Source organism: Erpetoichthys calabaricus, chromosome 6 (assembly GCF_900747795.2).
Source record: "Erpetoichthys calabaricus chromosome 6, fErpCal1.3, whole genome shotgun sequence".
Lineage (NCBI taxonomy): Eukaryota > Metazoa > Chordata > Cladistia > Polypteriformes > Polypteridae > Erpetoichthys > Erpetoichthys calabaricus.
The window spans coordinates 22,685,509-22,703,133 of NC_041399.2; the positions used below are offsets into that span (position 1 = coordinate 22,685,509).

The 17,625-nt window shown below is 39.3% G+C and overlaps 1 protein-coding gene across 3 annotated transcripts in view; it reads left to right on the top strand.

The window, feature by feature from the left end:
- The first annotated feature begins 524 nt into the window (after positions 1-524).
- Positions 525-17,625, top strand: part of sema5a (sema domain, seven thrombospondin repeats (type 1 and type 1-like), transmembrane domain (TM) and short cytoplasmic domain, (semaphorin) 5A) — an 857,644-nt gene continuing 840,543 nt past the window's right edge. For all 3 annotated transcript variants that reach the window (XR_007935331.1, XR_007935332.1, XM_028803411.2), the window contains exon 1: positions 525-793. The gene's annotated coding sequence lies outside the window, so the exon portion shown is untranslated. The remainder of the gene's footprint in view (positions 794-17,625) is intronic.

Consider the following 17,625-nt stretch of genomic DNA (forward strand, 5'->3'; position numbering starts at 1 on the left):
CGCCTCTATCCTAATGAATTTTAATGGCTTTGCCAAGCAACCAAAAAAGAAATAAAGGCATATGAATCGCATGCGTTGTGTTATTTTAGTATCTTATGACAAACTTCCTGCGCCTGCACTTTATGGCCATTTATACTTTTCACCTTGCTTCCAACTTATTCTACCCGGCTTGTTTGTCAGCGTGTAGCATTTTTGAAAAGTCCGAAAGCTGCCACTTGCACCAGTAAATTGCATCGATATACCTTTGTGCCACGTCTTAGAGGAGATCGAAGCGATGCTGGAATGGACCATTTCTGTACGGCGCTTTGAGGAACTGAAAGCGCCGGCGGGGGTGCAGCATAATATAATCTTGCGATTTAAAAATTTGAAATAGAGCACTTCAAAAAATAAATGTACTGTAAATCAAAAGACATTGAAAATCAAGTGTGTTCAATGTCTTCTTACCTGCATTTTAAAAGCGCAGTCGGTCGAGTTATTCCGCGATCTGGTCTCCCCCCAGACGGTCGCGTCCATTGTCAGTAGTAAAGTGAGTGGCTGGACTCCTATTTCAAAGAGTAAGTGGAGATCCACAAATAGAGATATTGGCATCTGGATGGGGTGGCAGTTTGATAGTGAAAATACAAGGAGAGGCACATCAAGACGCGCATTTACCTGAGGGTCAAGCTCCCGTAACTGGATTACTACAACTTTTCATTCAGCACGCTTGACATCGCCCGATCGCAGCCGGCTGCAACTTAGTGACTTGCAGCGTATTTCCATCTAGATGAACTGGGATAGCTGGGGACAACACTCTGTAAGTTGCACTGTTTTATGCGATCTTTCCTTACTTTGATCTCCTCCAATTTTTTTTTAATAATGTGCTTTCATTCTGCACCTCAGAACTATAGCAGCGGTTTTTACATTCGCGGAACGCCGTAACTGTAGCTAGCTACAAATACAAATGTACTCCAAGAAAAAAAAAAATGACCTCAAGGGATATAATGGCAAAAAATATAAAAAAAATGAGATTGGAAGAAGCGGTTATCAAAGCTGACCTCATCACCAGAAGAGTCAGCTGCATTGATTTCTCCAACAGAAACGATCGCGGTGCTTGTCAAATAGCTGCCCAGGTGTCTCCCATTACAGAGCCCTTACTTGCCGACGGGCTCATAGATACTAAGTCCGCTTTAATTGTCATAGAAGATTTACGGAAACGGTCTGATTCATAAATAAATCTCCCTGTCCGTATAATTATTAAACATGCCCATAGTTAATAATGTGTAATGTGTGCGACGTTAACATGTGATGTCTGGCATTTGAAAATAGTTGACTCGATCAGGACTCCCTGTGATGTGGGCTCACGACTGACTCCCCAGCTGCGTTTAGCTACTTAATATGACTGTATGCCAAGTAGTAGTAGTAATTAGTGGCAAGGATCTGGCCACATGGGGGTGCTGTCGGCGTTGCGATATGCTTACTGCTGTGCGAGATTCTTTTCACAGAGTATCCCTCGGTGATTTTCCACATTGTTTTGAACTTTCCTGCAGTGATTGTACTGTTATACAGGACAACCTGAGACCCTGGAATTTATCTATGATATATCTGCACAAACGGTACCCCCGGATGTGAAATTAGAATGAAGAAAGCAAAAAGTGTGCCAAACCCAATATTACCTTTCATACAGGGTATAAAGCATTCTTCTTTAAAAAGCTTTCTTGGGGAAAAGCAAACACAAAGTACCTGTACGAATGCACGGTTTGGTTCCCATGTATTTTTGGAGTTGCTAATTTGAGGCACAGAGGGGCAGAACAGAAAGTGAACAGCGGCGCGCTGCTGGAGGTCACTTGCCCTCCGGCCAGATTATATTTTTAGCAAACACAAAGAATCGTATATTTTACTTAGTCTGCTCCTTAAAAAATGTATAAGTACTTTTGTTTCAAAAATAGTGAAATAGTTTGTCACTAATCTCTGCTCAGCGCCGCTCATCTAAAAAGTCTGACAAATAACGGATCGCACTAACTTTTTTTCGCCTGAAAAATCTACTGTTAGACGGCGCTAAATTAGCACGAAGTGTATTAAGAGAAAGATGATTATGTTGCTTGTAAAAAATAAATAAATAAATAAAAATCCACACATCAGGAATTACAGCACATTACATGTTTGGTGCATCTGCGACTTTTCATTATCTGTGATTTCCTTTGTGTACAATTTAATATTAATCAGTCAAGCAGTATTAAGCAGTGACACCGCTGTTTTATATTACTAACATGACAGCCGCGCATGCTGATGCGCATAATCAAGTGAAAGATCACAATAATAAACGAACGCGGAAGTAATCAGAAATACAAATTAATAATAATAATAATTATTATTATTATTTCTGTCTTCACAGACTTTATTTCACTGAGTTACAGATATGGTTTGTGACTTAATTTGTTTCTATGAACTGTACTATCACATACTTTGAGCCTTGCACTAATTAAATCGAGGTTAATATAGATTAAAAAAAATCACATTTTGGGCAGCACACACGCAAGTTGGTTTAATCACTAACTAGCATTTTATGATAAAGGTGACATACTAACGACACTGTATATGATAAATATTCAGAGGACGCAAAAACCGTTATACCTACACAAATTAGTCACGACTACCCGACCCGACGGCCCTTCTTAAATCTAATTTAAACTCCATGAAACTCAGCTCTTCATCTGATCCACCTTTTCTGCCACCACTGCTTCTATTGAACAATTAATTCGCGCACGCGATTCCACGCGTTCTTGACGTCGCGTGTTGTGCAGACTGCATCGCGGCCACTCGGTGCTCGGCTCACGTCCTGGCTGAGCTGCCCTCTGCATGGAGTTTTTAAGAAATCGCAGAAGCTCGCGACGGTCCCCATGGTAGGATCTTCCTTTAGTTTAAAAGTGTGCCGCTGCGACTTTGCTTTGCGATGAAGCTGAGTCAAGCCGGGCAGCTTTCTGTCTTCTGCTGGAGGACAGTGCGCTGGCTCCCGCGGACTTTGGCCCAGTATGTGCTCTCAGGAAATGGATGGAGGGAATGATCCTTTAATTATCCTTGCGGTATCCTAAAATTAAAATGCTTAAAAGCGTAGGTTTTCGTTTCTGTTACATTGCGACGAACATTTAATAAAAGTCAGACATACATCCATTCGTTTTTAGTCCAATATAAAAGTTGCAGGGTACCGAAGTCTCGCTCGGCACGCGTAAGTCAGGAAGCCGCACTGGACGGGTGCCAGTCGATCGCAGGGCACATTCTCACTCAAACTGAAGTACAATAAAGCAAAATCAAGAATGAGGAGAAATATAGTGACACCATGCTGCCGAATATTTAATCATCCATTCATTTAGTGTCACATTTCGGGATCGCAGAGCCCCGTTTATTCCGAGAGCATGGAGCGCCAGTCGCTTCCTCGTGCCGATTTAACAAGTCATTTAACGTACCGTAGGAGGATTAAAAAGATAAAAACCTGAGGTGATTGGGGAAAAAGGCAGCAAAAACGTGACACAAACTGTCATCGGGGTTTGAGCCCTGCGCCTTGCCTCCTCCTACAATCTTGTATGTCTTAAGTTCATTTTTTTAAATCATTGAAACAATTAGCTCTTTGTAACGCAACACGTGAATAGTTTTATATTCAACTGTTCCAGTTGTATAAAAGCTGACAACCTAATACGCTGTAAGGAAACTTTCGGGAAAAGATTATCACTTGTAGCAGAATTTCTTTCTTCTGACTGGAGTGCTACACATAAGATAATAGATGTTAACAGCTTGAAATCCTGGTAGCTCTGAAATGAATGGTTTGGAAGTACTTCCCTCGGGGATTAATCCAGTGTACCAAATAGCAAAATACTTAAGGAAGTAAGACCTCATACTAAAGGTGTGCACTCTTCATTCCATGCCATCCCATAAGCATACTCTTAATATAATGGGTCCTGTGGTTCCTTGTATATCCATTAGTTGAAAAAGAACAGTTTAACTCTATGAAGGGTTCATTGCATATAAAGTTGGTTCTTTGGGATTTCAAAAGTCCAATATGTGGACAAAACCGAAATCTTTAGCTACCTAGCAGGATGTTAACAGATTAAGAGAATCTGAATTTAGGCTGTGTTATTGTGTGTAGCAAGAGTGCTTTTAAAACAAGGAGAAACTGGTATTTCAAAAATCTGTTATCGTTTTATTCATGGGAATTTATGTAACCTGTTACTGATCTAAATAAATCAAGGTTCTTTCTGGGACCTTAATATAAATTATTCTATATGGGTCCCTTATTGCATTGCCCTGAAGAACCGCTTTGACACCTTTATGTTTTAGAGTTGTAGGTATGAGTGAACCCCACAGAGTTTGCTTCGCCTCAAGTTCAGTGAATTGCAGAACTGTTTGAGAACATTGCTGCACTCACTCTGTGAAATGCATTGAAGTCTATGGGGAAAGAGGAACTGGGCTCGTTTTGAGTGGATTTTAATGACGCAATGCACTTTTAAACATCACTAAGGAATACAGAACCATTGGATAACTATTTTGGTCCGATTATTGTTTCTAAAAGTGTGACTTGAGGTGTGAGTTAACAGGCTAATCCCCACACCACTGTCCCTCAAACAACAAAAAACACAGACGGAATGATAACCACAAACAAACTACAACAAATGTCCACAAACTGGCAATAAATAAAGATATCATGGCATTCCCTGAGTTCCAGTCTTTAGAGCCACAGCATTGGATTGGCTTGTTCTGTTTTTTTGAAGTCGTAGCTCCACACAGCTTGCCTATCTTTTATGCTTCCAATCTATCAATGCGATGCTTCACACTTTTTTCCTTCCAACAAGAAGATAGACATGTCCCGGAAATAGTAATAAATCTTTATTATTATTATTTATTACTTTGCACCCTCCCTCACCATAACCTATTGTTTATGGGAGAGGAGCAAAAGCTTTAGATTTGTCAAAAATTTTGATCTCCGGATGTTGATGTTTCAGGGTCTCATGATTCTGAAAACACTGATATCTCGATGATGGGTGTGTGTGTGTTTCACAGTTTCTTAAGGACAGTCTAGAGCTAAAATGGCTGGACGGAAATATACCAAACTTGAAACTTAAGCCTGTTATTAGATAACGATGTGCTGATTAGTCTTTGAGCCAAATCTTGCAAGAGAATGAGTCACTTTAGAGGAACCATCAAATATCGTAATTCTGCAATTAATTATAATTTCTTCTCGTCAATTGCTATCGTAATGACCTATTTATGAACAGAGCGATCAGGTTCAGAGTGTTTAAATAATTACTGAAATGTTATAGAATAATTTGGGTAACTTGTTTCCTAGGCTGCAAAGCCTACTGACGTTCACATCCAATTTTTTTTTATTTTTATTCTAATTCATTTTTATTTCAAAGAGTCTCATGTGTTTCTGACTCTGGGAGTGGTCGGGGAGAGTAGTCGGACTCCTTTATGGTTTGTTTTCACTTGCTGCATGCACAATTGACAACACAGCACAGTGGCCACCACTGCATGGCTTGTCTAATAGGTGAAGTGACTGTCGCTGCCCGATCTGCGATACATAGTGAGGGGTATAATCTACTTAACCCAGCATTGAAGACTAAAGGTAAAATGACTCAATGCAGAACAACAAAGTATCTTTATAATATTCTCATTATGGTCAGCTAAAGTACCCTTCAAATGAAAATGCTGCAATTTGTTTTCATGCATGGTGCCAATCCAGCTGGAATTCCAGCTGTGTAGTGACATACATGTATACACTGTTAAATTATTCTGTCCTTCGGATGAGATGTAAAACCAACGTCCTGACTGAGATGTTAAACCAACGTTCTGACTCTCTGTGATCATTAAAGATCAATGGTCATCCTTCGTAAAGAGTAGGGTGTACCCCGATGTCCTGTCTAAACTGTCCACCATGCCCTGGTTGTTCTGGCCCCCTAATTATCCCATCTCTGAATGGATAACTATCTCTCGTCTCTTCACCACCTAACAGTTAATGTGTGGTGAGCGTACTGGTGTAAAATGGCTGCCGTCGCATCATCCAGGTGGACGCTGCACATTAGTGGTGGTTGAAGTGGCTCCCCATTCTCTATGTAAAGTTCTTTGCGTTACCTTGAAAAACATTACATAAATGTGATGAATTATTATAATTCACACATGCACAAAGCAGATCAGGCAGTGCTGTTAAGTGTGAAGTGGAGTTTGCTTACAGTCTGCATGCTTGAAAGTTCTTCATGTGCGTGACACAAATCAGGAAGACAGCGCAGATGGAGTAGTGACATCCCCATCCAACATGGCAGCTGAATTTGAACAGAGGCTTGCACGTGAGTGAGGTGGGCCCCACCCGGCTCTTCACTCCTGACGTCACCCCTCCCCCTCCCCTCGGCCTAATCTCAGATTAGCACGAATAAATCGCTCCTGCAAGCAAACTATGATATTTAACATGATGACAGAAGTCACAAAATCAACCAGAATGTTCAAGCAAATTATAGAAGAAAAAAAAAAACAATCTAAATCCATTAAGTAGTTCTCTCGTGAAAAACGAACAGACATACAGGCAGACAGACAGACGTTGGATTTTATATAGAGAGAGATTAGAATACTTCTTTTTTAACAATAGCCTCATTTATTTGGAACTTAAAACATCCACGTATCCAAAGAGCGACCCTACAAAGACTTAAGGCAGAAGGTGGCATGGCTCTACCTAACTTCCAGTTTTATTACTGGGCAGCAAACATACAAGCTATAAAAACCTGGACACAAATAAATGAACATACACAGGCCTGATCCACAATAGAAATAAAATCCTGCAGTACTTCTCTATATTCCCTGGTTTGTGCCCCAATAAATGCAAGTTATCACCAATATTCTAATAACCCAATTGTGCTTCACTCACTCAGAGTATGGAACCAATGTAGAAAGCATTTTAAGATGGAGAAGCTTTTATCTGTGGCACCTCTGCAAGAGAACCACCTTGTTCAACCCTTGCAAACATACGCAGTTTTTAATATCTGGAAAACATTTGGGATTAAATTGCTTAGAGATCTTTATATAGACAACATCTTTGCATCCTACGAACAATTACATTCCAAATTTAACTTTCCAGCTACACATTTCTTTCATTATCTTCAAATTAGGAACTTTGTTAAACAGAACCTGCCTGATTTTCCTCATCTTGCACCCTCATCCATGCTGGAAAAAATATTGCTCAATTTCAAGGACTTAGACAACATCTCTTCAATATATAAAATTATTTTACAGTCCTTTCAAAGATCCAAGAGGACAATGGGAAAAATATCTCCTAATCAATATATCAGAAAGGGAGTGGAAAGTAGCAATGCAGAGACTTCACTCGAGCTCCATATGCACAAAGCATACAATTATTCAACTCAAAGTTATATATCGAGCACATCTGTCTCGCCTAAAACAGTCCAAAATGTTTCCCGGGCAAGATCCAACCTGCGAACGGTGCAATCGAGTCCTAGCCTCACTGGGTCACATGTTTTGGGCCTGTGCCAAATTAACATCATTCTGGACAAAACTTTTGAAGTGCCTTTCAGACAGCCTTGGTGTCCCAATCCCTCCTAATCCACTAACAGCTGTGCTTGGTGTTCTTCTAGATGGGTTTAAAGTGGAGAAGGACAAACAAACGGTGATTGCCTTCACTACACTTTTGGCACGCAGACTTATTTTGCTAAACTGGAAGAATCCTAACTCTCTTCTTTCAAGTCAGTGGGTAACTGATGTTTTATACTATTTGAAATTGGAAAAAATCAAATATTCAGTTAGAGGATCTGTACAGAATTTTTTAAAAATCTGGTAGGATCTAATCAATAAAATTTTAGAATACGCTCTTAAAGAACCAAGGAAGCAATTATCTCTGCATTTCTTTTTCTTCTCCATTCATCTCTACTGGCCTATTAAACTCATCAATGTAGGAACTGTATGTTTACAAGCCTAAAGTTTTACCCCATTGGCCATGCTCTCTCTCTCTTAGGGGTGGGGGTCGACTTGTTTTTCAATCCTATTTTTTGTAAAAATTGATCGATTTGTATGAATGTTTACAATAAAATGTAATAAAATTATTAAAAAAAAAAATACTTCTTTTTCACTTGTGCAATTAATTTTTGTTACCTGTCCTACTACACTTGCTGAACAAATAGACCCTAGCCTAAAATTACTCGACTATGTTAACTACTTTTGTAAGTTGATTGGGATAGAAGCTTCTATAAATGTAAATGGAATTGGAGCAGAGCTTGGCCACACAGTCAGAGGTGAACCAGGAGTACAGAAATGGGCTCAGCACTCTACCTTGTGTAGTGCCACCGTGTGGCCAACGTCTATACTTCCAACCTATGCATACTGAGGTTTGCCAGTTAGGATGTCCAAAATCAAATTGGAGAGAGTGGCATTAAGTTGTAGGTTGAGCGGTTTGGTGATCTGCTGTGATGTTATCTACACCATGTAATAGCAAACACTGTTTGGCCATAGGATGCTTTCTACAGTTTAACAAGGTCTTAAAAAACGGGTTTTGTTTGTGTTTGGCACTAATCAGTGAGTAATAGGTGCCAGCCCTTTTTAGCTCCTGTTTTAAATTGTTAACAAGATATCATTAATTGGTATAAAGAAACTCCAGTTTAATGTCGGTTCACTAATTCTTGTGTCAGACAGACTTGTCCTCAAATTGAAAAATCATCAGACATCATAAACTGCACCTCCCTTTTTTCACATGAGGTAGTCTGAAAAACAGTGTCAATATGTTTCAAAGGTAATGCATACCATTATCATAGAAATAAAAGTTTCCCAGTTTTCATTCCAAAATGGAAAAGAGAGTTACAGAAAAGGTAAATCCTATTAGCTGGTAATGTGGAGATGGACTATAATGGACACTAAATAATTATGTGCTCTATGTGTCGTATAGCTTATGCACATATTGATTAGTCTCATCATGCAATTGTGATCAAAGCATATGCTAGAGGAACACTGGACAGTTTAGGGTTAATTGTACTTAGTCTAGCAATTACTCTTGTAATTACTCTGTTATATTGCTTGCATTATCACATGACCGGCTAGACTGCTGAAGAGGGTGTTGTGGGCTGAAGGTATAAAAGCATGAGGTACATCCTATGAGACTGTTGTCATGGGTAAAACATGGACAGATGAAAGATTTGAGAAGAAAGGTAGAACCTGGACAGAATAGTTCAAGGGGCTACAGGCCATCATAGTAAAGGTGTCGACCCCTACCTTTCAGCCCCACTTTGGCCCAAAAATGGCACAGGAAAGTGTGAAAAGAATATAAATACCTGGACAAATTGATGGCCGTGGTTCTACTCCAGCCATTGCAGTGAGATAGATAGATAGATAGATAGATAGATCCTTTATTAATCCCAAGGGGAAATTCACATTCTCCAGCAGCAGCATACTGATACAGAAAAACAATATTAAATTAAAGAGTAATAAAAATGCAGGTAAAAACAGACAATAACTTTTTATAATGTTAACGTTTACCCCCCGGGTGGAATTGAAGAGTCGCATAGTTTGGGGGAGGAACGATCTCCTCAGTCTGTCAGTGGAGCAGGACAGTGTCAGCAGTCTGTCGCTGAAGCTGCTCTGCTGTCTGGAGATGACCCTGTTTAGTGGATGCAGTGGATTCTCCATGATAGACAGGAGCCTACTCAGTGCCCGTCGCTTTGCCACAGATGTCAAACTGTCCAGCTCCATGCCAACAATAGAACCTGCCTTCCTCACTAGTTTGTCCAGGCGTGAGGCGTCCCTCTTCTTAATGCTGCCTCCCCAGCACACCACCGCGTAGAAGAGGGCGCTCGCCACAACCGTCTGATAGAACATCTGCAGCATCTTATTGCAGATGTTGAAGGATGCCAGCCTTCTAAGGAAGTAAAACTGACTCTGTCCTTTCTTACACAGAGCATCGGTATTGGCAGTCCAGTCTAATTTATCATCCATCTGCACTCCCAGGTATTTGTAGGTCTGCACCATCTGCACACAGTCACCTCTGATGATCACGGGGTCCGTGAGGGGTCTGGGCCTCCTAGGAGAGAAGCGAGAGGCCCATCCAGTAAGACTGCATAACACAAGAAAATCCTACAATATCGTCTGAGCACTGAACACATTGGATGTCTAACCTTCAATAAGAAGTACTGCTATCCATCCAGGTTGTATTTGGGGTAAATGCCACACCCATAAACAATAGTTTTGCCTCAGCTTTAGGCACATTTGGAATTAGGGACATTTCTGGTTACAACTTATAATGACTGAATAGAACGTGGTATCTGTTCTGCTGCTTGATTGCTGCACACTCTGTTTACTGTCTCTGAGTAAGTTCATGATGAACGACGCATGCAGTCAATCCTGGTTTGGTCTGTTTGTGATCATTGTCAGTCATGTCTACTTTATATAATAGCCTGAGAGAGGTGATTAACACGCACGGATACAGCATACTGACGCACTCACCACATGACAAACCAACTCAGGATCCCAGATTAGAACCCAAGTGCAGCCATGCGACAGGTGACACCTCAGCACCACGCTAGTTCAGATGGAATGAAACAATGTGAGGTTTTTTTTTATGGTGGCTGGAGTGCCAATTCTGCCACAAACATCCAGGTTTTTCTCTGCAGGTTGGAGGTCCTACATGCAGGACTGGATGCAGATTAATGTCATACCCAGGACGGTCTGACACCTGACTAATAGAAAATGAAAAGAGGTTAAATTGGGGGTATTATAGGTGAAGTGGGTCCCTTCTGGAACACCCCATAACAAAGTATTTGTTTGAGTACTGTTTGAATTTAGGTATTTGTTACTGAAAGCAATAAATGAATGAATAGAGTGGTGAGTGGGAAAACTGTAGAGAGTTAACTGGGCCGGCCCTATTCTACCTGTTAACCTGAATATGATGACTTTCTTCAAATTCTCTGATTCTTTCTTTCTTTACTTTCATGGCTGACTAAGTAAGTCTTGCTGGTCCTTTACAAAGAAATTCCACCATTTCTCACTGCTGCAGCAGTCAAAAGATGCACCATTAGGTATGTGAGGGTTATCCAACCTTGTTATTCAGTGAGATGCAGAAAGCGTTTCCTACAGACAGGGAAGGCAGCTGGCTTGACTTCTTCTTCTTACAGAAACGTCACTCTTTTCATGTGTTTGTGATGCCTGCTTAAGCACCAGAATTAAAATGAGTCGATCAGGCTCACTTCCCTTGGTTTAAGCTGCCTGTGGAGCGTTATGTGGGTATGGCTTCCGTTCCAGCAAAAGGTTTTTATTTATTTTTTTTTATTATTTCTTAAGAGGGTTAAAGCAAAGAATGGCAATTAGAAATGTGTTTATAATGTCACTTTATGGAAGAGTAATGACAAATCCCTTCAGGCGATAAATTGCTTTGTATGCCACTCAGCTTATAATTGCTTGCTGAAGTATTCTTGTTTAAACAAACACTCACAATTAGAATCGGATCATCCCATTAGCAGTTGTGAATCGGAGTTCAAATTCCTCATAACAGATTTTATTTGATCAGTGCTGTTTATTTATCTGTGTCACTGATACACGCACAATTTTCAGCAGACCCTGAGAAGCAGCCAGCAAATAAACACAGTGTGTGCTGCTACAGTAGGTGCTGACTGCCAGGAGCTATAAAAATGGGAAAAGAGCTTTTCTGGGCTGGTGCTCCTGTACATAATCAATGCTGATAATCACCCAGTGAATGGCATGAGTAATCTTAATGAGGGATATAAAGTCCAGGGCCGCCATTTACTGCCTGCTTCTCAACTGGCCTTTATTGATGTGCAGTGGCTTGGCTTGACTTCATCATTTTCAGAACTGCATTGGCAAAACATTATAACTGCCACTGGAGGAGGACCATCCAGGAAGATGAATCTGTGTATTTCACAGGCTGTCACAATTCTAAAGTGAAGCTTCAAGAGTTTGTTTTTATCCCACTTTCAGTCATTTTCACAAAAGGCAACACCTGAAAACACAAACATATCTTTATATTTTCACTTTTTCCAACAATCCTAAGCAGGGAAAGTAAGTTGGATAAATGTGATTTTAAAAAGTAGAAGTGTAAACGTCATCTAGTTTTATATATTTCCTGAGTAAATTCTTAGGAACATGATTAGGGTTGCCAGACGTCCCTTACTGTATATACGGGACATGTCCCATATTTGATAATTTTGTCCCCTGTCCCGTACTGACCTTTCAGGGACACCCAAATGTCCTGTTTTTAGTTCATTTTCAAATTTCGTAATAAAAATATATTTTTACTACCTTCTTATGGTACTTAGTTGTAACTTTATAAGTAATTATACTTTCTTTTCTCAGATTCTCTTGATGAAAATAACCCAAATGTAACGAGGAAACTTGTGTTTGCTGCCTGTTTGCAACGTGTTCAGTTGCTATGGTTGGCTGAGAACAGCAACACTCTTACCGTTTTGCTCTCCAGCTGCACTGCTGTGCAGTTCTGTATCAGCATTGCAACATACGGTGTCAACAAAGTGTGCTGTTAGTACTTGCCACGGCCCACTTTTTATCTAACTGCCTGTATTAAATAATAATAATATTTCTCTGTTGTCCGTATTAAATAAATATTTTCAAATGATTTCACTTTTGTTTTCCTCATAGCCCATTAAAATCCTTGCTTTATGTTTTTAACTTATGTCTCTACTTTTATATAATATATTGGTCTGGGTGTGTAGGAGGCATATACAGTTAGATCCATATATATTTGGACAGAGACAACTTTTTTCTAATTTTGGTTCTGTACATTACCATAACAAATTTTAAATGAAACATCTCCGATGCAGTTGAAGTGCAGACTTTCAGTTTTAATTCAGTGCGGTGAACAAAACGATTACATAAAAATGTGAGGCAACTAAAGCATTTTTTTAACACAATCCCTTCATTTCAGGGGCTCAAAAGTAATTGGACAAATTAAATAACTGTAATAAAATGTTCATTTCTAATACTTGGTTGAAAACCCTTTGCTGGTAATGACAGCCTGAAGTCTTGAACTCCTGGACATCACCAGATGCTGGGTTTCCTCCTTTTTAATGCTCTGCCAGGCCTTTACTGTAGCGACTTTCAGTTGCTGTTTGTTTGTGGGCCTTTCTGTCTGAAGTTTAGTCTTCAACAAGTGAAATGCCTGCTTAATTGGGTTAAGATCAGGTGACTGACTTGGCCATTCAAGAATTTTCCACTTCTTTGCTTTAATAAACTCCTGGGTTGCTTTGGCTGTATGTTTTGGGTCATTGTCCATCTGTATCATGAAATGCCGTCCAATCAATTTGACTGCATTTAGCTGGATTTGAGCAGACAGTATGTCTATGAACACCTCAGAATTAATTCGGCTGCTTCTGTCCTGTGTCACATCATCAATAAACACGAGTGTCCCAGTGCCACTGGCAGCCATGCACGCCCAAGCCATCACACTGCCTGCACCATGTTTTACAGATGATGTGGTATGCTTTGGATAATGAGCTGTTCCACGCCTTCTCCATACTTTTTTCTTGCCATCATTCTGGTAGAGGTTTATCTTGGTTTCATCTGTCCAAAGAATGTTTTTCCAAAACTGTGCTGGCTTTTTTAGATGTTCTTTAGCAAAGTCCAATCTAGCCTTTCTATTCTTGAGGCTTATGAGTGGCTTGCACCTTGCAGTGCACCCTCTGTATTTACTTTCATGCAGTCTTCTCTTTATGGTAGACTTGGATATCGATACGCCGACCCCCTGGAGAGTGTTGTTCACTTGGTTGGCTGTTGTGAAGGGGTTTCTCTTCACCATGGAAATGATTCTGCGATCATCCACCACTGTTGTCTTCCATGGACGTCCAGGTCTTTTTGCGTTGCTGAGTTCACCAGTGCTTGCTTTCTTTCTCAGGATGTACCAAACTGTAGATTTTGCCACTCGTAATATTGTAGCAATTTCTCGGATGGGTTTTTTCTGTTTTTGCAGCTTAAGGATGGCTTCTTTCACCTGCATGGAGAGCTCCTTTGACCGCATGTTGTCTGTTCACAGCAAAATCTTCCACATGCAAGCACCACACCTCAAATCAACTCCAGGCCTTTTATCTGCTTAATTGATAATGACATGACGACGGACTTGTCCACACCTGCCCATCAAATAGCCTTTGAGTCAATTGTCCAATTACTTTTGAGCCCCTGAAATGAAGGGATTGTGTTCAAAAAATGCTTTAGTTGCCTCACATTTTTATGCAATCGTTTTGTTCACCCCACTGAATTAAAGCTGAAAGTCTGCACTTCAACTGCATCTGAGTTGTTTCATTTAAAATTCTTTGTGGTAATGTACAGAACCAAAATTAGAAAAAAGTTGTCTCTGTCCAAATATTTATGGACCTAACTGTATAAATTTATATAGTAATATAGAGAGAGATTTTTAGAGTGTCCTGTATCTTAAATTGATATTATCTCAAACATGATATTAATACAGGGAAGGGCTTTCATTTACTCCCAAAACATCCTCAATATTTCATGGCATGGATTCCACAAAATGTAGGAGACATTTTTTTGGAGATTTTTGAGATTCTAGTTTGCATTGATGATTCCATCGTTCAATTCTTGCAGATTTGTCAGCTACATATTTATACTGTGGATCTCCAGTTCTACCACTTCCCACAGTTGTTTAATTGGATTCAGATCGAGTGATTAGGAAGGTCACTGAAGAACACTGAACTCATCGTCACATTCATGAAAACCACCTGAAACATTTTCTGCTTTGTGATAGGGTACATTATCATGCTGGAGATAATAGCCATGAGGAGATGAGTAAAGTGTGTCCATGAAAGGAATCCACAAGCAATGACTGATTGGGATTAAAGGCCGAAAAGTGTGGCAAGAAAACATTCCTCACACCGTTACACCATCACCACCAACCGGCAATGTGGATCCAAAGCACATGAGATGCATGATCTCTTGCTGTTGGTGACCAATTCTGAACCACCACCTGTGTATCACAGAAAAAATTGAGATTCATCAAACCAGCCTATGTTTTCCAGTTTCGACCTCTAAACGTTTGGTGAGCCTTTGCTTCCTGCAGCCTCAGCTGCTTATTCTTGGCTAAGAGGTGTGGGACCCAACATGGTCTTCTGCTGTTGCAATCCATCTCACTCAAGGTTTGACACTGTCTGCATTCTGAGAAGAAGAAGAAGAAGAAAGGAAGCAAGTAAAACTAGAAAAATCTAAAGAAAACAGCAATACTCGCAGAACTTCATCTAATGCAATAATTTCCTGATCTGTGCCTACTCTGCTCTGGTCTTAAATAGCCAGCGAGAGGGCTCAGAAGTGGCAAAGTCAGGGTGGCCCCACCTCCTGGGGCTTCACCCACAAAGCACAAGGAATAAAGACGCATTTAAAAGGATAGTACATAATATTAGACGTAATACGAAGTCCATAAAAATATGACGCATAGTAATTCAAAATCAATACAAATATCAATAAAAACATACATTTAGATTGATACATAACAAATAGGCATTCTCTGTCTCTTTGTTTTATTTCTAAAAAATATTAAAACTATTATTTTTCTTTCTTTCTGTTATTTCATCCATGTAATCAAAGTCTGTTAAGTATGTCTACTTTACAAATGCAAACTTTTACTCATTATAATTGAAAAAAGGAATTAATTTAGCAAAAGGTCACATTATTATTGTTTTATGAACTAAACTGTTCATCTTCAAGACATTTAACAAGTTCATTATAACATTATAGTTTGCTTAATCCACACGTTAAGTCGTTTATTTTTTCATTTCTTGCAGATCTTGGTGATCTTAATGATTTTAATTTTGACCAACCCCTACATTCAAGTCTTACCCGATCTGGTGCGTGAAAGTGAAAGTTGCTGCTGGCTCTTATTCAGAGACTCAACTGCCTCTTTGAAACAAAGTCCTTGCTTGGTGACACTTTGTGCAATGCATTTTCTTTTGTTAATTTTACACTTTGATTGTGGATGAACCTTGCTAGAAATTTAAATGTAATTTAATAAAACTAATCTGGTGAGCATTGTCTTTTGAAGATAAAAAGATTACGAAGCGCATGGCCTGAAATGAGTCTTCTTTGGCATATCTGATCAGGGCCTGAGTTGCCTCGAAAGCTTGCATGTTGTAATCTTTTTTTAGTTAGCCAATCAAAGGTGTCATTTTACTTGACTTGTCACTACATTCATAATGGCTAACACGGTAGAAAACCCCTAGTATTATTGTCATATCTGAAAAACGTCCATGTATTTAATTGGTAATAGCAACTGTCCTGTTAAAGGAGACTGGCCTGTAATGTTATAATCATGTCTATTTTTTCTAGTATTTTTGGTTGGTATCTACAGTTCCTCTAAAACGTATTCACCCCCCTTGTAATTTTTCATATTTACAGCATTGAGTTACAGTAGATTCAATTAAGTGTTTTGACACTGATCAACAGATTATGAAAGAGAAAACATAGTGATCTGTATCAATTACAAATATAAAACACAAAATAATTGATCACATACCAGTAAGCATTCACCCCCTACAAATCAGTGTTTAGTAGATGACGGCCTCAAGTCTGTGTGTTCAGGTTTCTCTCTATCAGCTTTGCATGTCAGCACATTGCCATTTTTCCAGATTCTTCTTTGTAAAACTTCTCAAGATCTGTCGCATGGGGATTGTGAGTGTACAGCTTTTTTCTCAAGTCCAGCGGCATATTCTCAGTTGGATTGAGATCTGGACTCTGACTCGGTGTGTCTTGAGCCATTATTATAAATGAACTCCAACATGGACAACCTTTAATATACACCAATTGGTGAAATCCCATGTGCTCTTCTTTAATGCAACATGGCAGACTGAGGAAATCTATCCAAATAGATTGTCTTTAACTGTTAGGCCCATTTATATTTGCAAAGCATTTCAATTACACCAATCAGCATATAGATAATTGGTACATTCCTTAAACATCCCTTATTCCACTAAGTACCATGTAAAGTCCAACAATATTTAATTATTATGGGTGAATACCTCATTCATATAAATCAGACTTCTTATATGTAAACTGTTACCAGAGAACAAAATCTAAATTTAAATGTTTTATATATGACCTCATTTAGTAATTTAAATGTACTGATACACATGTGAGGATGCCCTAGTTAAATAGGCAGGCACTTTCAAATATATTTTTTTATTCTTTTCCCTTACACTCTGCCCCTATAGAACATTAACGTTGTTTTGAAGCCATTCCAGTGTACTGCATCAGATTTTCCTCGAGGATTTCCATGTACTTTTTCTGTCTTCATTTTACCCTTATAAGTCTTTCAAGGCCTGCTGCAGAGAAGCATCCTCTTGGTATGACAGGCCCCCATCATGCTTCATGGCGTCGTGGTTTTTTTTGATCATGACCAGTGTTCATCTTGCGACAGACATTTTTTATATAGTTTGATTGTCAAAACACTAATATTGGTTTCATCAGGTCATAGAAATTTCTTCCAAATGACTTCAGAGTGTCCCTTGTGCCTCTAGCTAAGATGTCATATCTTATATATAAATGTCTATGTGTAATAATAATAATACATTTTATTTATACAAGGTGCCTTTCTGAGAATTCAAGGACACCGAACAAACAATAAATAAGTAAAAAAAAGACACAACT